The following is a 23,503-nucleotide window of genomic DNA, read 5'->3' on the forward strand; positions in this document are numbered from 1 at the left end:
GAGATAGTGAAGTGGAAGCGTGAAAGGACACGTACAGCACAAAAGTGTATAAGCCGACATCGTCAGCTGACTGACAGAGACAGCCGACAGTTGAAGAGGGTCGTAATGTGTACTAGGCAGACATCTATCCAGACCACCAAACAGGAATTCTAAACTGCATCGGGATCCACTGCAAGTACTATGGACCTTAGGCGGGAGGTGAGAAAACTTGGATTTAATGGTCGAGCGGCTGCTCATAAGCCACACATCACGTCGATAAATTCCGAAGGACGCCTCGCTTGGTGTAAGGAGCATAAACATTGGACGATTGAACAGTGGAAAAACTTTGTGTGGAGTGACGACTCACGGTACAAGATGTGGCGATCCGATGGCAGGGTGTGGGTGTGGCGAATGTCCGGTGAACATCATCTGCGAGCGTGTGTACAGCCAACAGTAAAATTCGGATACGGTGGTGTTATGGTGTGCTGGTGCTTTTCATGGAGGGTTCTTGCACGCCTTGTTGTTTTGCGTGGCACTATCACAGCACAGGCCTACACTGATGTATTAGGCACCTTCTTGCTTCCCACTGTTGAAGAGCAATTCGGGGATGGGGACTGCATCTTTCAACACCATGGAGCACCTGTTCATAAAGCACGGCCTGTGGCGGAGTGGTTACAGCGCTATAACACCCCTGTAATGGACTGGCTTGCACAGAGTCCTGACCTGAATCCTGTAGAACAGCTTTGGGATGTTTTGGAACGCCGAATTCGTTCCAGGCCTCACCGACCGACGTCGATACCTCTCCTCAGTGTAGCACTCCGTGAAGAATGGGCTGCCGTTCCGCAAGAAACTTTCCAGCATCTGACCGAACGTATGCCTGCGAGAGTGGAAGCTGTCATCAAGGCTAGGGGTGGGCCTACACCATACTGAATTCCAGCATTACCGATGGCGGGCACCACGAGCTTGCACGTCGTTTTCAGCCAAGTTTCCGTATACTTTTGATCACATAGTGTAGGTTTCCTTCGGTTAAGACGATGCTGTGTCGTCAGAGAATATTCCCAGAGAGGATAAAAAAGGACAGGTTGGTCAGGAGCAGTGAAATATCAGTTGGGCCCCTGCTTTGAGGGATCCTACAAGGAAGAAAATAACTATTAAAATACAGTGCAGTTAAGAAGTCATCTGTTGACTATTTTCTAGGCGCGCAGTCCGGAACCGCGCGACTGCTACGGTCGCAGGTTCGAATCCTGCCTCGGGCATGGATGTGTGTGATGTCCTTAGGTTAGTTAGGTTTAAGTAGTTCTAAGTTCTAGGGGACTGATGAGCACAGTAGTTAAGTCCCATAGTGCTCAGAGCCATTTGAACCATTTTTTTGTTGACTATTTAACAGGATTTTTTTTCTGTTATTAGATTTAAAATCGAGAAGTTATGTAAAAGAACATGACCTTGTTGAACAAGCACGAATTAGAATACAAAAGTATTAGTATTATAACTGACGAAAATATGTGTTTACTTACTACTTGCAACAGCAAGGAGCTGTCTCCGTAGGCCCCCACGCAGCATGACGAGATGTAAAAGTTTGTAGCGTCTGCACCGGCTTTGTCTGACAACAGTCAACAGGTGTCTCTTCAGATCTTCACCGAACAACTACAACTCGGTGTATATAAACGAGAGAAACAGTATCTGCCGTATCTCAAAAGCCAAGATAATCAGTAAATTCCGTTCTTGCGCAGGCCAGAACAATAGCTGGTATTTGCACTAACTGTTCAAGGCTAATGAGGTATTCATTAAATACTAACTATGACGACGAAAAAGCATCATACGACTTAATAGCGTTCGATAACACTTTACATCGGAAGATAATTACGTACCTTAAATTAGAAATGCCAGAGAACGGTAAAGAAAAGAAAGTAATCTTTGCTAATACTTCATACATTAAAATAATCATTGTCATATTTGTTCATACGGACTGGTTTTATCTATTATCACAGTCGAACAGATGTGCAGAACTATAGACCTATATCTCTAACGTCTATCGGTTGTATAATTTTGGAACACTTATTATGTTCGAGTATAATGACTTTTGTGGAGACTAGAAATCTACTCTGTAGGAATCAGCTTGGGCTTCGAAAAAGACGATCGTGTGAAACCCAGCTCGCGCTATTCGTCCACGAGACTCAGAGGACCATAGACACGGGTTCCCAGGTACATGCCGTGTTTCTTGACTTTCGCAAGGCCTTCGATACAGTTCCCCACAGTCGTTTAATAAACAAAGTAAGAGCATATGGACTATCAGACCAATTGTGTGATAGGATTGAAGAGTTCCTAGATAACAGAACGCAGAATGTAATTCTCAATGGACAGACGTCTTTCGAAGTACGAGTGATTTCAGGTGTGCCGCAGGGGAGTGTCGTAGGACCGTCGCTATTCACAATATACATAAATGACCTTGTGGATAACATCGTAAGTTCACTGAGGCTTTGTACTGAAATGCAGGAGGATCTGCAACGAATTGACGCATGGTGCAAGGAATGGCAATTGAATGTTAATGTAGACAAGTGTAATGTGCTGCGAATACATAGAAAGAAAGACGATCGTGTGAAACCCAGCTCGCACTATTCGTCCACGAGACTCAGAGGACCATTGACACGGGTTCCCAGGTTAGCTACAATATAGTAGGTCAGCAATTGGAAGCAGTTAATTCCATAAATTATCTGGGAATAGGCATAAGGAGTGATTTAAAATGGAATGGTCATATGAAGTTGATGGTCGGTAAAGCAGATGCCAGACTGAGATTCATTGGAAGAATCCTAAGGAAATGTAATCCGAAAACAAAGGAAGTAGGTTACAGTACACTTTTCGCCCACTGCTTCAATATTGCTCACCAGTGTGGGATCCGTACCAGGTAGGGTTGGTAGAAGAGTTAGAGAAGATCCAACGGAGAGCAGCGCGCTTCGTTACAGGATCATATAGTAATCGTGATGGCGTTACGGAGATGATAGATAAACTCCAGTGGAAGACTCTGCAGGAGAGACGCTCAGTAGCTCGGTACGGGCTTTTGTTGAAGTTTCGAGAACATACCTTCACCGAGGAGTCAAGCAGTATATTGCCCCCTCCTACGTATATCTCGCGAAGCGAACATGAGGATAAAATCAGAGAGATTAGATCCCACACAGAGACATACCAACAGTCTTTCTTTCCACGAACAATACGAGACTGGAATAGAAGGGAGAATCGATAGAGATACTCAAAGTACCCTCCGCCACACACCGTCATGTGGCTTTCGGAGTATGGATGTAGTTGTAGATGTAGATGGATGGACAGTGAATGTATTAATTTTCTAGACTAACAGCTATGATCATTTCCAAACTAAACAAACTGGGAAACTTAAAAGATACTTAGTAGACATCTGATTTAATTTAGTGCAAGAAATAATTTTCTGACATCAAATTCCCTTTCATCGCATCCAATCCAAATTTTGCTGTAATGCAGAAGCGGAAAGCGATTACAAAATTGTTTGTGGTAAGTATCTAAAACAAACAAGTGGAAGACCATAGAAACAGTAATGTAGACATCCTGAATTTCAGTGATAAAGCTGATAATCAGATCTGCGTAAAGGATCTCAACATCTATAAATGAGAGATAACTATGGCGGGTGATTTAAATACATAAAAGTGACTAAGAAGTAAAAGAAGATGAAAGTTCAACACAGCCAACTCCTGCTTTTCTCAAATGAGATCCTGAAAGCCATTCTGGACCACGGAAATCAGACAGATACAGTATTTCTTGACTTCCAAATACCTGACTCGGTACGTTTATTTACGAAAATACCATCGTATGGGGTATAAGATTACATCTGCAACTGAACTGAGAATTTCTTCGTAGGGAGGACGCAGCATGATTTGTCGGATGAAGTCTCCATCAGATACAGAAGTTAACTTCAGTTTTGCCTCAAACAAGTATGTTGGAACCCTTGCTGTTCATGTTGCATGTTAATGATCTGGTGGACTATGTTAATAGAAACCTGACAATGTTATCAGAGGATGCAGTTATCAATAATAAAGTACTGCCTGAAAAAAGCTCCACAAATGTTCAGTCAGAACCTGATAAGTATTCTAAGTATTGCTAAGACTGGCAACTTGCTTTAAATGTTGACAAATGAAAAATTGTGTACTTCACAAAATGAAGAAAACTGGTACCTCTTGACTGGAAAATCAGTAAGTCACAAATGGGATTGGTCAGCTCATATGAATACCAGGTTGTAACAGTTTGTAGGGATATAAGAGAGCATATGCTCAGTCAGAAGTAAAGCAATTGGCAGACTTCGGTTCACTGGTTTGCTACTGGGTAAGTGAAATCATCCTATAAAGGGAGTTACTTGAAAAATATTTGCGCGAGCTGTCGTAAAATATTGCCCAAGTGTTTGTGACCTGTGTTAGACACATCAAAAAAAGTTTTGCATCACCTCGGTTCCGAGAGTTCCGGAACCTGCACAGAAAATTGGAATAGAGATCAACATAAACGCAATTTCCGCCCTTTTTATTGCTCATGAAAACCACACATTGCATGTTGTACCACCATACAGCGAGACCTTCAGAGGTGGTAGTCCAGATGGCTCTACACACCGGTACCGGCCGGCCGGTGTGGCCGAGTGGTTCTAGGCGCTTCAGTCTGGAACAACGCTACCGCTACGGTCGCAGGTTCGAATCCTGCCTGGGGCTTGGATGTGCGTGATGTCCTTATGTTAGTTAGGTTTAAGTAGTTCTAAGTTCTAGGGGACTTACGACCACAGCAGTTGAGTCCCATAGTGCTCAGAGCCATTTGAACCATTTTTGAACACCGATACCTGTAATACTCAGTAGCAGGTCCTTTTGCATCGATGCATGCCTGTACTCGTCGCGGCATACTATCCACAAGTTCATCAAGGCACTGTTGGTCCAGATTGTCCCACTCCTCAACGGCGATCCGGCGTAGATTTCTCGGAGTGGTTGGTGGGTCACGTCGTCCATAAAGAGCCCTTTTCAATCTACAATTGAAATAAAACAGCTCTCGGTCACTATTTTTAACGAATTAACCGGGTTTCAACACTACTAGTAGTGTCTTCCTCAGAATTTAAATCAAAGATTGGTCTATAACATGGTCACAGAATTGTGACTAAAAACGTATAATACAGAGTATAAGTACAGAATCATCGTGAAAGACTGGCAGTACTTATATGTCATTTATAAAATAATAAATATTCCAAAAGGGCATTAGTCACAAAGATATTTAAGATAAAAAATTGTTTGCAACCTGTAACCACGTAAGTAACGACCAGCCCTCAGTGGGTACCATCACAATTTTTTATCTTAAATATCTTTGTGACTAATGCCCTTCCGGCATATTTATTATTTTATAAATGACATATAAGTACTGCCACTCTTTCACGATGAGTCTGTACTTATACTCTGTATCGTATGTTTTTAGTCATGATTCTGTGACCATGTTATAGACCATTCTTTGATTTAAATTCTGAGGAAGACACTCCTAGCAGTGTTGAAACCCGGTTAATTCATTAAAAATAGTGACCGAGGGCTGTTTTCTTTCAATTGTAATTATTCATGGACTCTGAACATGCAGCCATGTAGAAAATTTTGCTTTTCAATCTATCCCAGACATTTTCGATAGGGTTCATGTCTGGAGAACATGCTGGCCACTCTAGTCGAGCGATGCTGTTATCCTGAAGGAAGTCATTCACAAGGTGTGCACGATGGGGGCGTGAATTGTCGTCCATGAATGCGAATGCCTCGCCACTGTGCTGCTGATATATTTGCACTATAGGTCGGAAGACAGCATTCACTATCATACAGCCGTTACGGCGCCTTCCATGACCACCATCGGTGTACGTCGGCTCCACATAATGCCACCCCAAAACAGCAGGGAACCTCCACCTCGCAGCGCCCACTGGGCGTTCAGCCTCCAAACACGTCTCCGACGACTGTCTGGTTGAAGACATATGCGACGCTCATTGGTGAAGAGAACGTGATGCCAATCCTGAGCGGTCCATTCGTCATGTTGTTGGGCCCATCTATACAGCGCTGCTTGGTGTCGTATTTGCAAAGATGGACCTCGCCTTGGATGTAGGGAATGAAGTTGCGCATCATGCAGCCTATTGCGCGCAGTTTGAGTCGTAACACGACGTCCTGTGGCTGCACGAAAAGCATTATTCAACATGGTGGCGTTGGTGTCAGGTTTCCTCCGAGTCATAATCCGTAGGTAGCCGTCATCCACTGCTGTAGTAGCCCTTGGGCGGCCTGAGCGAGGCATTACATCGACAGTTCCTGTCTCTCTGTATCTCCTCCATGTCCGAACAACGTCGCTTTGGTTCACTCTGAGACGCCTGGACGCTTCCCTTGATGACAGCCCTTCCTGGCACAAAGTAATAATGCGGAAGCGATCGAACCGCGGTATTGACCGTCTAGGCATGGTTTAACTACAGACAACACGAACCATGTACCTCCTTCGTGGTGGAACGACTGGAACTGACGTGCTGTTGGACCCCCTCCGTCTAACAGGCGCTGCTCATGCATCATTGTTTACATCTTTGGGCGTGTTTAGTGACATCTGAACAGTCAAAGGGGCTGTAAAAGTCACAGGCAACGTCTATCTTCAGGAGATCTGGGAGCCGGAGTGATGCAAAACTTTTTTTGATGTGTGTAAATACTACTTGAAGGAGTTATTGTAAAAACAATAGATGTGTGAACGCTTTACACCAGAAACACGCTGTCTGACAACAAAGTGACGCATCCACAGGGGAGGAGAAAACTAAATGATCATTAAAGGGTGTCGGGGAATGAAGACTCCTACGCCATCTGTTGATGTTCTGTTAAGTCTGTACATTGTGCTGCCCTCTGCAGCGGATATATGTCAACGGTAACTGTAAAATGGACGTGTGAGAATAAAGGTGTGTGAGAGCAGAAGTTTTACTGTGTCCTTGATTTCACTAGTGTGTAGCAACATTTTGGTGCCGAAACCCGGGAAAACATGAAGAGATAGAGTGCTACTACACATTAAAGAGGACTCGACGCTGGCGGAGAAGGCTTTGAGCGACTTCAGTCTCAGAATCCGGTCACGTCACGCCACGCTCAGCTCACACAGATAAGTTGCGGCATTGCTCTGAAACTGTAGCATAGGACACTGCGGGGCGATTGATTTGTATGTGATGTTACTTGGTGCATGTTTGTTGGTGGCAGAGCAATAGAGGGCAGTTGGCGTATTATTTGCAAGGCACAAAGGGGACTTGCTAAAGTATTGGTAGACTGCAGCGCCATCTCTTAGCAACAGCGACCACTACTAAAGGTCGCGGAAGTTGAAAACTGCACGGTCGCGCCATCTGTTGAGAACTACAAACACCACTAGGGGGCTGCTAAAGGTTCACACTCCTGGACAGCGCCATCCCTTAGCGATAGCATCCAACTGACGGGGTGTCGTGACCTTGAACGCACTCTCGCGACAGAAAGCAAAACCACCAACTCACCATGGCAGAAGCAGTAGCTACGAACTTGGGGAGGCTGCGCCGGAAGCGGACGACCTTGCGATCGAATGCGGCGCGTTTCGTCAGCCAAATAAACGCCTTCGATGGTTCTACAGCTGCAGAAGAAGTAGAACACTTCCAGGAACGCGTACAGGAAACATTAGAAGAGTTGACCCGACTCAACGATACAATACAGGACTTGCTGGATGACTCTGAATACGAAGCCGACACGGAAGCTTGTGAGGAATATACTGATAAATGCAAACGCGCACTCCGAAAGGCGAAAGGCCTTCTAGGAGGAGCGCGCTCAGGAGACAGAAACGTGACGTCAGCGGCTCAACAACACGCCTGTATAGACATAAAATTGCCTACTATCAAACTGCACGCATTCTCATGGGATATAGAAGCTTGGCCTCGATTTTGGGAGCAATTCACAGCTTCCATAGACGAGAATCCGATGAGACAGTAAAATACGGTGCATCATCCTCCGCCAGCCAGATGGTATGAAGATCTGTCGACCGGTCCAGCTGGTCATCCCCCTCGAGATGGACCAGGGTGGGGAGGATGTCGGGGAATGAAGACTCCTACGCCATCTGTTGATGTTCTGTTAAGTCTGTACATTGTGCTGCCCTCTGCAGCGGATATATTTCAACGGTAACTGTAAAATGGACGTGTGAGAATAAAGGTGTGTGAGAGCAGAAGTTTTACTGTGTCCTTGATTTCACTAGTGTGTAGCAACAAAGGGTTACAAAATCGAGTCATATTTACGAATAACTTGATACTATGACCCCAGTTATTAGTATGATCTGGTTGGAAAGGGTGTCATAAAATCGTTGTATTCTCTCCTGAGGCAAGCTGGCCCACTAATGTTGTAACTGGTCCTTGATATAGGGGATATCTTGGATAGGTAAGATGGAGTTGACTTTCTAGCTGGTTCCACACATGTTGTATGAGTTACAGAGCTGGGGCTCTTGCTGGCTGAACCGTCGTCCTCCCGAATGCGAGTCCAGTGTGCTAACCACTGCGCCACCTCGCTCGGTTTTGTGGCACAACTTGACAAGAAGAAGGGACCGGTTGGTAGGACATGTTCTGTGGCATCAAGGGATCACAAATTTAGCATTGGAGGGCAGCGTGGAGGTTAAAAATCGTAGAGGGAGACCAAGAGATGAATACACTAAGCAGATTCAGAAGGATGTAGGTTGCAGTAAGTACTGGGAGATGAAGAACCTTGCACAGGATAGAGTAGCATGGAGAGCTGCATCAAACCAGTCTCAGGACTGAAGACAACAACAACAACATGTCTGTCACAGGAAATAATAGAAAATCGATTAATTTAGAAACCCGTTATTTTGAGCGTTTTACCACTCATTGTTAAACTGACATGGAAAAAAAAACTGATATACCCAAAACTAGTTGTTTCAGCGATAACCGCCATCCCTCTCTCTTATGGTAATTTGGATTACAAAAAAAATGGTTCAAATGGCTCTGAGCACTATGGGACTTAACAGCTGTGGTCATCAGTCCCCTAGAACTTAGAACTACTTAAACCTAACTAACCTAAGGACATCACACACACATCCATGCCGAGGCAGGATTCGAACCTGCGACTGTAGCAGTCGCGCGGTTCCGGACTGCGCGCCTAGAACCGCGAGACCACCGCGGCCGGCAGTTGGATTACAAGCAACAATGATACAGCAGACAGCAATTGCTACAACACACAGTCAGCTGCGAAGAGTGCTGCAGTTGTTAGCTGGCAACAGTGCTGCTAGCTTTCAGGGTCTTTTTACAGAGACTGGACTATTAACTACGTACCACACACTAGATTGTCGAGGCAAGTACCACGCAGGTAGCACCTAGCAGAATTTCAAATGACATTAAGTGCCAATGAACGTAATGACCATGAATAACATGGACGCTGATACAAAGTGCGTGCTGTGAACATGTACAGTGAATTGAGAAGATAAATACTGCATTGTGGTGTACAGCAATTGCAGAGCCTGCGTGGTTACACGACGTAGAAAAGTAGGAATAAAAAATAAGAACTTTAAGAAAGGTCATGCCCCTCGGCAGAAAACCTAACGGATCTCTAATACAGTATATAAAAAAGTTATTATCTTTATATCTCTGTCCTTGATGTCAAGAACGACAATTTTGAAGTTTTTTGACTAATGTTTTTCTTTCAGCACAACCGTCGTGCGCTGTGCAGAGCCATCACTGATCCCATCGTATGACTGTTTCATGACTCATGAACTTGTTGAGCACCTGAGACTCACCTGAATGATACCCTGGTCATCCTACAACGCCATGTGCCAGTGCAGACATACAACTCCTCACTTGGATCCTGACCCCTGGGTTGGTAACACTCGTCTTTCTGTCTCTTCAACCGGCACGTGTGGTGTCTATGTCGACAACGGTTCTACGTCTAGACGCATAATATATTGTGATACCCATAATATACTGTGACAAAGAATCAGTGAAGACTCTAAAACATCAACCCTTATTCTTCCTTTTTGTTAGCAGTGGCATCAAATATCGTCAAAGAATGAGCGGTTGAGAACTTTGTACTCACAAGGGAACTTCCCCATCGCACCCCCCTCAGATCTAGTTATAAGCTGGCACAGTGGATAGGCCTTGAAAAACTAAACACAGATCAATCGATAAAACAGGAACAAGTTGTGTGGAACTATGAAAAAAATAAGCAAAATATACAAACTGACTAATCCATGCGCAAGATGGGCAACATCAAGGATAATGTGAGCTCAGCAGCGCCGTGGTCCCGTGGTTAGAGGAGTAGCTGCGAAACGAGAGGCCCTTGGTTCAAGTCTTCCCTCGAGTGAAAAGTTTAATTTTTTTTTATTTTCAGTTATTATCTGTCCGTCCGATGCGCGGTGACTCCCATTGGAGAGGCACGTCCTTTCGTCTACTAATCGCACGGTTTTGCGGTGCGGTCGCAAAACACAGACACTAAACTTATTACAGTGAACAGAGACGTCAATGAACGAACGGAGTGATGACTCGGTGTTGTGTGATGTCCTTAGGTTAACAAACTGCCTATTGGCTTCTGTCTCGGGTTCTTCGGCCGACGTTCATGTAATGATTTTTCTGGCGTTTCGGCAGCACGAGTGGCTGGCATTGTCAAAGCTTCACCCTCCATTGCCGGTGGTGAACTGGCAATGGAGGGTGGTGAACCGGCAATGGAGGGTGAAGCTTTGACAATGCAAGCTTTGACAAAGCCAGCCACTCGTGCTGGCGAAACGCCAGAAAAATCATTACATGAACGTCGGCCGAAGAACCCGAGACAGAAGCCAATAGGCAGTTTGTCAACAAGTGGCCACGAAAGCCTTAACAATTTTGTCCTTAGGTTAGTTAGGTTTAAGTAGTTCTAAGTTCTGGGGGACTGATGACCATAGATGTTAAGTCCCATAGTGCTCAGAGCCATTTGAACCATTTGAACGAACGGATAGATCATAACTTTGCGGAAATAAACTTTTCACTCGAGGGAAGACTTGAACCAAGGACCGCTCATTCCGCAGCTGCTCACGCTATACACGATACCACAGCGTTCCTGAGTTCGCAATGCCCTTGATGTTGCCTATCTTGCGCATGGACTACTCAGTTTGTATATTTTGCTTATTTTTTTCGTAGTTCCACACAACTTCTTCCTGTATTCTCGATTGGTCTGTGTTCAGTTTTTCAGGGCCTATGTACTGTGCCAACTTATAACTAGATCTGAGGGGGGTGCGATGGGGAGGTTCCCTTGTCAGAAGAAAAGGAGAAAAGGACAACGCAGCTCCAAAGAGAGAAGAGACAGTACATCTGTACATAAAACTACCATTTGTTACTTAGGAACTCACATTTATAAGAAGCGAAAACTCTGTAAGATGTATTGTAAAGGAAGTGATTGAGTTATTAGTGTGAATACGTATTATTAAGAAATGATTATGAAGGTGACAGACAGCTGCCAGCATCCATCTCACTACCTATTAAATGGCATCGCCAAATTAGGTGATAAATTATGTCGACGCCATTAAAGGGGGCCTTATGATACGAATACCTCATTTTCTAAATTAGTTGGACAACCTACCGCACCACAGATGGAACGACGCAACGCAGTATAAAATTGTGTAAGAGTATTTCGTTGCACTTCAAATGCGTTCTGTTTAAAGAAGTGATTGTAGTTCTTTAGCGAGCGATATTGTCTCACCCACTGTCTTGTGTCTTTACTTCCCATGTAGATGCACGCTTTGATAGGAGATGCGGTATTTTAACTACAGATTCTATGTCAATATATCAGTTAAACTCTCAAACTCTCTTATTTAAAGTGAATTCCTGCGTCTACCTTGTCCTATCCCGTATTTTTTTGTTTCAGCGTTAATTTGAGACTAGGCGACGTGGAAGTCTTGATAAGGTAATGCACTTGATTCGTTACCATTGTAGCAGCCTACATGCAAACTTGCATGATCAATCATAGAACCTACCATCATTATCTTTTTATGATTTACAAAGTCCGGTTACAGCTGTAAGCATTTTATGTACGCCTGTATTGACGATTCAGACCTTTATTACCGACACACTGTCTAGCTTCATCCTATTAATGACTGACCACGAAAACCATTTTTTTTACCATAACTTCCTTACTGCGCGAAGAGTTTGACAGAGCACTGAAAGACCATAGTCGAAACAAGGCCCCGGGAGTAGACAACATTCCATTAGAACTACTGATGGCCTTGGGAGAGCCAGTCATGACAAAACTCTACCATCTGGTGAGCAAGATGTATGAGACAGGCGAAATACCCACAGACTTCAAGAAGAATATAATAATTCCAATACCAAAGAAAGCAGGTGTTGACAGATGTGAAAATTACCGAACTATCAGTTTAATAAGTCACAGCTGCAAAATACTAACGCGAATTCTTTACAGACGAATGGAAAAACTGGTGGAAGCGGACCTCGGGGAAGATCAGTTTGGATTCCGTAGAAATGTTGGAACACGTGAGGCAATACTAACCTTACGACTTATCTTAGAAGAAAGATTAAGAAAAGGCAAACCTACGTTTCTAGCATTTGTAGACTTAGAGAAAGCTTTTGACAACGTTAACTTGAATACTGTCTTTCAAATTCTGAAGGTGGCAGGGGTAAAATACAGGGAGCGAAAGGCTATTTACAATTTGTACAGAAACCAGATGGCAGTTATAAGAGTCGAGGGGCATGAAAGGGAAGCAGTGGTTGGGAAAGGAGTGAGACAGGGTTGTAGCCTCTCCCCGATGTTATTCAATCTGTATATTGAGCAAGCAGTAAAGGAAACAAAAGAAAAATTCGGAGTAGGTATTAAAATTCATGGAGAAGGAGTAAAAACTTTGAGGTTCGCCGATGACATTGTAATTCTGTCAGAGACAGCAAAGGACTTGGAAGAGCAGTTGAACGGAATGGACAGTGTCTTGAAAGGAGGATATAAGATGAACATCAACAAAAGCAAAACGAGGATAATGGAGTGTAGTCAAATTAAATCGGGTGATGCTGAGGGGATTAGATTAGGAAATGAGACACTTAAAGTAGTAAAGGAGTTTTGCTATTTAGGGAGTAAAATAACTGATGATGGTCGAAGTAGAGAGGATATAAAATGTAGACTGGCAATGGGAAGGAAAGCGTTTCTGAAGAAGAGAAATTTGTTAACATCGAGTATAGATTTAAGTGTCAGGAAGACGTTTCTGAAAGTATTTGTATGGAGTGTAGCCATGTATGGAAGTGAAACATGGACGATAACCAGTTTGGACAAGAAGAGAATAGAAGCTTTCGAAATTTGGTGCTACAGAAGAATGCTGAAGATAAGGTGGGTAGATCACGTAACTAATGAGTAGGTATTGAATAGGATTGGGGAGAAGAGAAGTTTGTGGCACAAGTTGACTAGAAGAAGGGATCGGTTGGTAGGACATGTTTTTAGGCATCAAGGGATCACAAATTTAGCATTGGAGGGCAGCGTGGAGGGTAAAAATCGTAGAGGGAGACCAAGAGATGAATACACTAAGCAGATTCAGAATGATGTAGGTTGCAGTAGGTACTGGGAGATGAAGAAGCTTGCACAGGATAGAGTAGCATGGAGAGCTGCATCAAACCAGTCTCAGGACTGAAGATCACAACAACAACAACAACTTCCTTACAATATGGCTGCTCCCGTCACTTCCAGTTAGTAAACATTTTTAATGCTTAACTCTGAACTGCAGCAGAAGTATTATGTATAGGTCTGCCGCTCCAATTCGCTCCTCCCAGCTACTGTTTCCAGCAACGTCTGACATCGTAATGTGCGCCACCCATTCTGTTACTTACTAGGTATTTTCACTCACAGCCTCGCTGGAGACTAGATGTATTTGCAGAGGAAGTTGCAGAAGGATACCTACACAATGGCGTACCCAGGATCTGAGCTAGCCTTCCAGACCAGATAAACGTAATGACAAAAAAAAGGTTCAAATGGCTCTGAGGACTATGAAACTCAACTTCTGAGGTCATCAGTCCCCTAGAACTTAGAACTACTTAAACCTAACTAACCTAAAGACATCACACACATCCATGCCCGAGGCAGGACTCGAACCTGCGACCGTAGCGGTCGTGCGGTTCCAGACTGTAGCGCCTAGAACTGCTCGGCCACCCCGGCCGGCGAACATAACGACATGTTGAAAGAAATGTGATACAGGCTTAATATAGGATGTAGCTTAAGGATAACCAGAATTAAGACAAATGTTATGAGGAATAGTAGGAAGGAGAATCATAATTGTCTTGTACAGCAGAAATAGGAACAACACAGACTTGGAAGAAATTTCCTATCTTGAAAACAAGGTTGCACGTGATGTCCGTACCAAGGAAAATAGACTGCCATAGGCGAAAAACAACAAAAGAGCTCTACCAATACGAGATATTGATAGAAAAAAAGTTCTGAGAGTGTCCGTCTCTTGCACAGCATTGTATGGAAGTGGAACATGGAGGATCGGAAATCCAGTGCTACTGAAAAATGTTAAAAATCAGGTGGAAAGATGAAGTACGAAATGAAGGTATATTGAAAGAGGTGAGGATAAAAGCCTATGGAAAACGCTTACCAGGAGAAGAGATTTATTAGTTGGACGTCTATTACGGCATCCAGGAATAACCTGGCGTTAGAGGGAGCAGTAGAAGAGAAAAAATAAGAGAAGCAGATCGAGACCGGAATGCGCGAAGCAGATCCTGGAGGGAGTTGGGCGTGATAGTTAGCTTTTGAATTGCGACTTTTAATGTTCAGTTTGCTGTTTTACATTTCAGTAATTTTCCCTTACTAGTCATCGCAAGGATACTGCAAAGATGTACCTCTACACCTGGCATCGACTACCAACAATTTAATCATCTTTGGAAATTAGCCCGTGAGGCGCCGTGGAAGCTGTAATTGGGTTTCCGGGTTGACGAACGAATGAGATCACCGGGAAAAGCTGAGGGCTTGCATTTGAATAGCACTATCTCACATTCCATAACGTAGAGGAAGAAGATGTTTTGGCGTCGAATGCCGCTCGTCGCTGAGTTTCTGAACGACGAGATGCTAATACGTAGGTGGACTGCACGTAGGCAATGCACACTTGTAAAATAACATACTTTTAATTCATGCTTCACTTTTCCTAGATTCGCGCCGCAAAATCCCTAGCGCATTCAGGTGTTGGGACCGTATCTCGCACGTGTTTGTCGGCTTTTTGTGTCTTTGTGAAGCTAGCGTATTTCGAGGCTTGGTACAGAATCTGCAAAGAGCAAGGTGGCGCAATGGTTAGCACACTGGACTCGCATTCGGGAGGACGACGGTTCAAACCTGTGTCCGCATATCCTGATTTAGGTTTTCTGTGATTTCCCTAAATCGCTTCAGGCAAATGCCGGGATGGTTCCTTTAAAATGGTACGACCGACTTCCTTCACTAATTCGATGTGACCGATGACTTCGCTGTTTGGTCCTCTCCTCCCAACCACCCAACCAACCAACAGAACCTGCTCCCTAACAACCGATCCAAATGGTGTTACAGTCAGTATAATCACATTTCCTGCTCGCGAAGATTTGTAAGCCGTTCGCGAATTATATTCTATCATACTCTGGTAAATTTTCTTACACTTTGGCTATAGGTGTGTTACGTTTTATTTCGACACAAACGATGCCTGCGTTGTTGCGACTCACTAACTTTTGAGATTGGTTATATGAATATACTTTTAAATAGTCCTTACAGTCATTCTCATTGCCATTTTCCTGTTTCATTGAATTAGCTCGATTTGTACCTAACAGTTGATACCTGATGACGTGGTCCATCACATGTTACTTGTTTAGCTCAAGTGATAGTTTGAATATGAATAAATAAATAAAAGTAACAACACGCCACATGTGGTAAAACTTATGACAGCGTATTGCGTATGGAAAAACTTAGATCGTATATATAGCTGTGAGCTATTTAAGAGAATAAAATTGACCGTCAGATATGCGTGGACTATACAAGGTGGTCCATTGATAGTGACCGGGCCAAATATCTCACGAAATAAGCATGAAACGAAAAAACTACAAAGGACGAAACTCGTCTAGCTTGAAGGGGGAAACCAGATGGCGATATGGTTGGCCCGCTACATGGCGCTACCGTAAGTCAATCGGATATCAACAGCGTTTTTCTTTAAATAGAAACCCCCCTTTTTTATTACATATTCGTGTAGCATGTAAAGAAATATGAATGTTTTCGTTGGACCACTTTTCTCGCTTTGTGATAGATGGCCCTGTAATAGTCACAAACGTATAAGTACGTGGTATCACGTAACGTTCCGCCAGTGCGGACGGTATTTGCTTCGTGATACATTACCCGTGTTAAAATGGACTCTTTACCAATTGCGGAAAAGGTCGATATCGTGTTAATGTGTGGCTATTGTGATCAAAATGCCCAACGGACGTGTGCTACATATGCTGCTTGGTATCCTGGACAATATAATTACCGAGCGAGGTGGCGCAGTGGTTAGACACTGGACTCGCATTCGGGAGGACGACGGTTCAATCCCGCGTCCGGCCATCCTGATTTAGGTTTTCCGTGATTTCCCTAAATCATTCCAGGCAAATGCCGGGATGGTTCCTCTGAAAGGGCACGGCCGACTTCCTTCCCTAATCCGATGAGACCGATGACCACGCTGTCTGGTCTCCTTCCCCAAAACAACCAACCAACCAACAATATAATTCAAGTGTCCGGACCGTTTGCCGGATAGTTACGTTATTTAAGGAAACAGAAAGTGTGCAGCCACATGGGAAACGTCAACCACGACCTGCAACAAATGATGATGCCCAAGTAGGTGTTTTAGCTGGTGTCGCGGCTAATCCGCACATCAGCATCAGACAAATTGCGCGAGAATCGGGAATCTCAAAAACGTCGGTGCTGAGAATGCTACATCAACATCGATTGCACCCGTACCATATTTCTATGCACCAGGAATTGCATGGCGACGAGTTTGAACGTCGTGTACAGTTCTGCCACTGGGCACAAGAGAACATACGGGACGATGACAGATTTTTTGCACGCCTTCTATTTAACGACGAAGCGTCATTCAACAACAGCGGTAACGTAAACCGGCATAATATGCACTATTGGGCAACGGAAAATCCACGATGGCTGCGACAAGTGGAACATCAGCGACCTTTGCGGGTTAATGTATGGTGCGGCATTATGGGAGGAAGGATAACTGGCACCCATTTTATCGATGGCAATCTAAACGGGTGAATGTATGCTGATTTCCTACGTAATGCTCTACCGATGTTACTACAAGATGTTTCACTGCATGACAGAATGGCGATGTACTTACAACATGATGGATGTCCAGCACATAGCTCGCGTGCGGTTGAAGCGGTATTGAATAGCATATTTCATGACAAGTGGATTGGTCGTCGAAGCCCCATACCATGGCCCGCACGTTCACCGGATCTGACGTCCTCGGATTTCTTTCTGGGGGGAAAGTTGAAGGATATTTGCTATCGTAATCCGCCGTCAACGCCTGACAACATATGTCAGCGCATTGTCAATGCATGTGCGAACATTACGGAAGGCGAACTACTCGCTGTTGAGAGGAATGTCGTTACACGTATTGCCAAATTCACTGAGGTTGACGGACCTCATTTTGAGCATTCATTGCATTAATGTGGTATTTACAGGTAACCACGCTGTAACAGCATGCGTCCTCAGAAATGATAAGTTCACAAAGGTACATGTATCACATTGGAACAACCGAAATAAAATGTTCAAAAGGACCTACGTTCTGTATTTTAATTTAAAAAACCTACCTGTTACCAACTGTTCATCTAAAATTGTGAGCCATATGTTTGTGACTATTACAGAGCCATCAATCACAAAGCGCAAAAAGTGGTCCAACTAAAACATTCATATTTCTTTACGTACTAGACGAATATGTAATAAAAATGGGGGTTCCCATTTAAAAAAACGCAGTGAATATCCGTTTGACCTATGGCAGCGCCATCTAGCGCGTCAACCATAGCGCTATCTGGTTTCCCCCTTCAAGCTAGACAAGTTTCGTTCTTTGTAGTTTTTTCGTTTGACGCTTATTTCGTGAGATATTTGGCCCGGTCTCGATCAATGTACCACCCTGTATATGTATTAACAATTTTGCACCAAAGTGGTAATGTGCAAAACTTATATATTAACGTCTGGATTAAATACTATCTATTATTAAAAACAATTTAGTATTGCATAAAAAACTTAATCCTGGAGAAGTGATGGAAGTATACCATCAAGAGTATGGGCCTACCATGGGAAATAGCCTGCAAGGTGCTCTCGCAGAAATTTTTGTTAATGACGTAGAAAAATTGTTTCGAAAGTATGACATTTCAAAAGGAAAAAAAAGTGTATTGTAAAAGTTACGCAGATGATGTCCTAATTCTATTCAAAGGAGATGAATGTGACTTAAATAATTTTGCGTCCTATTAAACCCTCTGCACCTAGAAATTAATTTCACTTTAGAATTGGAACAAGGTTGCTCTACTAATTACATCGACCTGACGATTAAAAGGAAGAGCAACAAACATGTATTTGGAATTTACAGAAACCGGCTTCCACTGATCTAATTATAAACGCCCATTACTCTCATCCAGAGCGGTAAAAAAAGCCTTCTTCTGCTTTATGATTCATCTTTTCTTTTACTTTTGCCATTACAACAGGATCAGATTAATAAAGAGACTGGTGTCCTGAAGCAGGTTGCACTAGCCATTGGATGTAAAATATCCCATGTTACCAATACGTAGAGTGTCCGCCCGCAGTAGCTGAGTGGTCAGCGCGACAGAATGTCAATCATAAGAGCCCGGGTTCAATTTCGGCTGGGTCGGAGATTTTCTCCGCTTAGGGACTGGGTGCAGAGTTGTCCTATTCATCATCATTTCATCTCCATCGACGCGCAAGTCGCCGAAGTGGCGTCAAATCGAAACACTTGCACCAGCGAACGGTCTACCCGACGGGAGGCCCTAGTTACACGACAATGTGTACAGTAAAATAATAACACAGAAATGTACATATAATAATAACAAAGGCTCGCCAACTACTGACAGCAATCGGAACACTAAAACTTGGTTTACAGCAGTGGCCTGTAATGGTCCAATTCCACATAAGATCGAACAACGTTTACGTAAGACAGATGTAAGGACTGGTTTCCAGGCCATCAGTAAATTAAAAACTCGCCTACGTCACCGAATAGGCTCAAAACGATCATTCCTTCGATGTCTGCTTTAGAGAACATACTTACTCCCAAAATAGGCCAGCCTTCGATTACTTTGCCAGTAACTGTGGAGGGACACACAGTGCAAGATATTGGACGTCGCACTAATGTGCTGCGCAGTGCTCCCAAATGAAGGATCTAAAGTTTACTGAAGAGTTGGAGATTTACAGTAGTAGGAAGAGGGCTCCCGATCGTATATTGGAGCCAGCAGACGGAGTTTAATCAGAATTAGTTCTCTGGTATTTTTTATGTACTACTTTAGTTATTGTTGGCAAACCCACTGAAGAGACATGCTGAGGTAATTCCGGCCAAAGACAGCGAGCTTCGCTCCCGTCTTCCACCATCTAGCGGCGCCTGCGTGTTCAACGACGAACTTTACGGCCTTCATGTTCCAGGAGGTGGCGCTCAGTCTGCATCAGTACTCTTCTTACCTTATTGCTATTTTATTTATTTGATGTTAGATATTGGCATGTACTGTAAATTAGAAGCTTACTAATTTTCTGACACCTCGTATTACAGTACAGTTTACTCCATTTGTGGCTTCGTCTACTTAACTTTATCCACCCGATTTTTATGACTGTTTTACAATGTACGAATTTCTCCTCTGCAGCCGCGTGGGGTAGCCGCGCGGTCTAGGGTGCCTTCTGACGGTCCGTGCGGCTCCCCAGGTCGGAGGTTCGAGTCCTCCCTCGGGCATGGATGTGTGTGTTGTCCGCGGCGTAAGTTAGTTTAAGTTAGATTAAGTAGTGTGTAGGCTTAGGGACCGATGAGCACAGCAGTTTGGTCCCATAAGACCTCACCACAAATTTCCATATTTCTTTTTTTTCTCCTCTGTATTTTTCTTATATTTTCTTTGTGTCAGTGATCATGTTGTACATATTTTAATCCACGTTAAAATTATTTTTCTTCTTCTTCTTCATAGCGCAGGATGTAACTGTATATAATTGAGTGCAAACTACCGGTGTATCCGGCAACGTTTGGATTAGCTAAAAATGGTTCAAATGGCTCCAAGCACTATGGGACTTAACATCTGAGGTCATCAGACCCCTAGACTTAGAACCACTTAAACCTAACTAACCTAAGGACATCACACACATCAATGCCCAAGGCAGCATTCGAACCTGCGATCGTAGCAGCAGCGCGGTTACGGACTGAGACGCCTAGAACCGCACGGCCACATCGGCCGGCTTGGATTAGCCTTCATAAGTACACACTCAGGCGTTAGTCTTGCTACAACTGTGTGTAGGATACAGGGAAATGATCTACTGAACACAGACATTTCTGGCCGGCCGCTGGTGGCCGAGCGTTTCTGGCGCTACAGTCTGGAACCGCGCGACCGCTACGGTCGCAGGTTCGAATCCTGCCTCGGGCATGGATGTGTGTGTTGTCCTTAGGTTAGTTAGGTTTAAGTAGTTCTAAGTTCTAGGGGACTTATGACCTCAGCAGTTGAGTCCCATAGTGCTCAGAGCCATTTGAACCATTTGAACAGACATTTCTCAGCTTTGACAAGTTACTCGATGTAACGATGTTGTATATATATTTTATAACTGGCTGCAATCTCATTGTATATTAGTCCTTTTTATATTATTGCCATTTTTATCTTCATAATAATTTTCAGTATGTAACGTATGTATTTTGGTAATTACGTTCCAATAGGTTTTGGACTAGTTGGTTTTAACATTAATGTTGTTAATTCTGTACAGTCCACACTTACCTGATGGTCTTTTCCCCAAATATGTAGACGATGCAAGGTTTCCCATAAGCTACATGTTGACATATATTCTACCATGAGTCGTATGTTATTACTTGTATTTACCTCCTTATTTTAAAGCATTTATAAAATCATAGTTTGTCCGTGTTATTTAATTCAAGGCAATTTTCTGCGTTTTTTCTTTTTGTGCTTGTCCTCAGAACTTAAGATGGCTGCTTAGTCAACCGAAACTAGTCACCATATTTTAATGTTTCTGATGTGGCTGTCACACATCGCTGATCGGTATTTCATTATTTTTCTTCTCATTTGTTGTCTATTTCCGAGGATAGTACAGGGCCTGTTAACTTTGGAGGAGGGCTTCAGATTGTCGCCTTAAGAAACGAGCGGGCCCAGGTGGTCTGTCTTGAACACAGAAGGTCAGTCACAGAGGCCCTGGAGAAGGAAAATGGGTCCCCAGGGCAGTGCATTCCTCAGAAGCATTTCGATAAGCTCCTGGCCCTCACTTTCGCTGCGAATTCGGTTTTGAAGCCAGCTAAGACACTGTGAGATCCTACAGTATACAGTGAGGTGACAGAAATCTTGAGATACCTCCTAATGTGATGTCGGACCTCCTTTTGCCCGGCACAGTGCAGCTGTTTGAAATGTCGTGGACTCAAGAAGCCGTTGGAAGTTCCTCGCGGAAATATTGAGCCTTCCTGGATGCTGCCTCTAAAGCCTACCATAATTGTGAAATTGTTGTCGGTGCAGGATTTTGGGCACGAACTAACCTCTCGGTAATGTCCCATAAATATTCCATGGTATTCGTGTAGGGTGATATGGGTGATCAAATGTTTCTCTCAAATTGTCCAGAATTTTCTTCAAACCAGATGCAAACAACTGTCATCCATTGACATGGCGCATTATTGTTTCGACACATGAAGCCAATGAATGGCTTCAAATGTTCTCCAAGTAGCCTAACAACCATAGAAACGTCCCCTTTTGAAAAATTATACATGACTGTGCTTAAACTGACACACAATATTTTTAGCGCAACGCAATCTGACTTTCAAAAATCGCTACAAAAGAATGGCCCTGACTAACATTAACCTATGCGTTTCACAAATCGCTTACCTCACAAAAATCTTGGTTACTCAAACTACTGCAATCCAGCGAGCGCCACTACTGCCAGCTAAATAAAAGATTCAAACTACGGAAGGCACTAACTACTGATAGGCATAGTTAGCAAATGAAAGATTTTGATAGAGAACAAATGATGTATTTACCTTAATAGTGTTGAAAACTCATAATATACATAGCGGTACATGACATCCAGTTTTACAAATTTCAAAACTCCGCCATTTCTCTCCCCACATCCACCACTGCTGGCGGCTCACCTCCAACTGCGCAACGCTACGCGCTGTTCACATCCAGCTGCCCAACACTACAATGGCAGACAACAATGCAAACTAGCCACAGACTGCACACAGCACAGCCAGTGATTTTCATACAGAACGCTACGTAACGTTGCCAATAAGAAAACATAAACAGCCTACTTACATAGCCCCCATGCTACCCACAAAAAATTTTACAAATAGTTTTGGGCAGTGGCCAATAATGATTTGATAAAATTTTTCATAATTACAATAACAAAGATATCAAATGCACCCACTTATTGATACAATGTTGGTCAAAAGCTAAAATTTTCTCACAGTCCATAAAGACAGTCCTGATGATTCATCACAGTAACATTGCAGTGTTTTTCTCAAAGTCTGAGCAGTAAAAGAAAATGCACACGGAAGTAGTGGATTTCCATGCAATCTTGAAGAAGTAGTGTTGTCCTTCCAACGGAAAGACAGTGCTGACTCTTGACATGCAGACAGGTATTGGTCCACAACATATTTACCTTAATAGTCATAATATATATAGCAGTTCCTGACATCCAGTCTTACAAATTTCAAAACTCCGCCATTTCTCTCCCCACATCCACCACTGCTGGCGGCTCACCTCCAACTGCGCAACGCTACGCGCTGTTCACATCCAGCTGCCCAACGCTACAATGGCAGACAACAATGCAAACTAGCCACAGACTGCACACAGCACAGCCAGTGATTTTCATACAGAGCGCTACGTAACGTTGCCAATAAGAAAACATAAACAGTCTACTTACACCATTTCCAGTCAATGATCGGGTCAGTTGGACCAGAGTAGCCAGTCCATTCCATGTAAACATGGCGCCAGCATCAACTTGCACAATGCTTTGGTGACAACGTGGGTCCATGGCTTCGAGTGTCTGCCCCACACTCGAACCGTACTATCGGCTCTTACCAACTGAAATTGGGACTCACCTGACCAGGCCACGGTTCTCCATTCATCCAGCGTCCAACAGACATTGTCACGAGCCCAGGAGAGGCGCTGCAGGTGATGGCGGGCTGTTAGGAAAGCCACTCGCGTCGGTCGTCTGCAGCCATAACCCATAGCGACAAATTTCTCCGCACTGACTTAAAGGATACGTTCGTTGTACGTCCCACATGGATTACTGCGGTTATTTCAAGCAGTGTTGCTTGCCTGTTGGCACTGACACTT

The sequence above is a fragment of the Schistocerca nitens genome, chromosome 4 (assembly GCF_023898315.1).
Source record: "Schistocerca nitens isolate TAMUIC-IGC-003100 chromosome 4, iqSchNite1.1, whole genome shotgun sequence".
NCBI classification, from domain to species: domain Eukaryota; kingdom Metazoa; phylum Arthropoda; class Insecta; order Orthoptera; family Acrididae; genus Schistocerca; species Schistocerca nitens.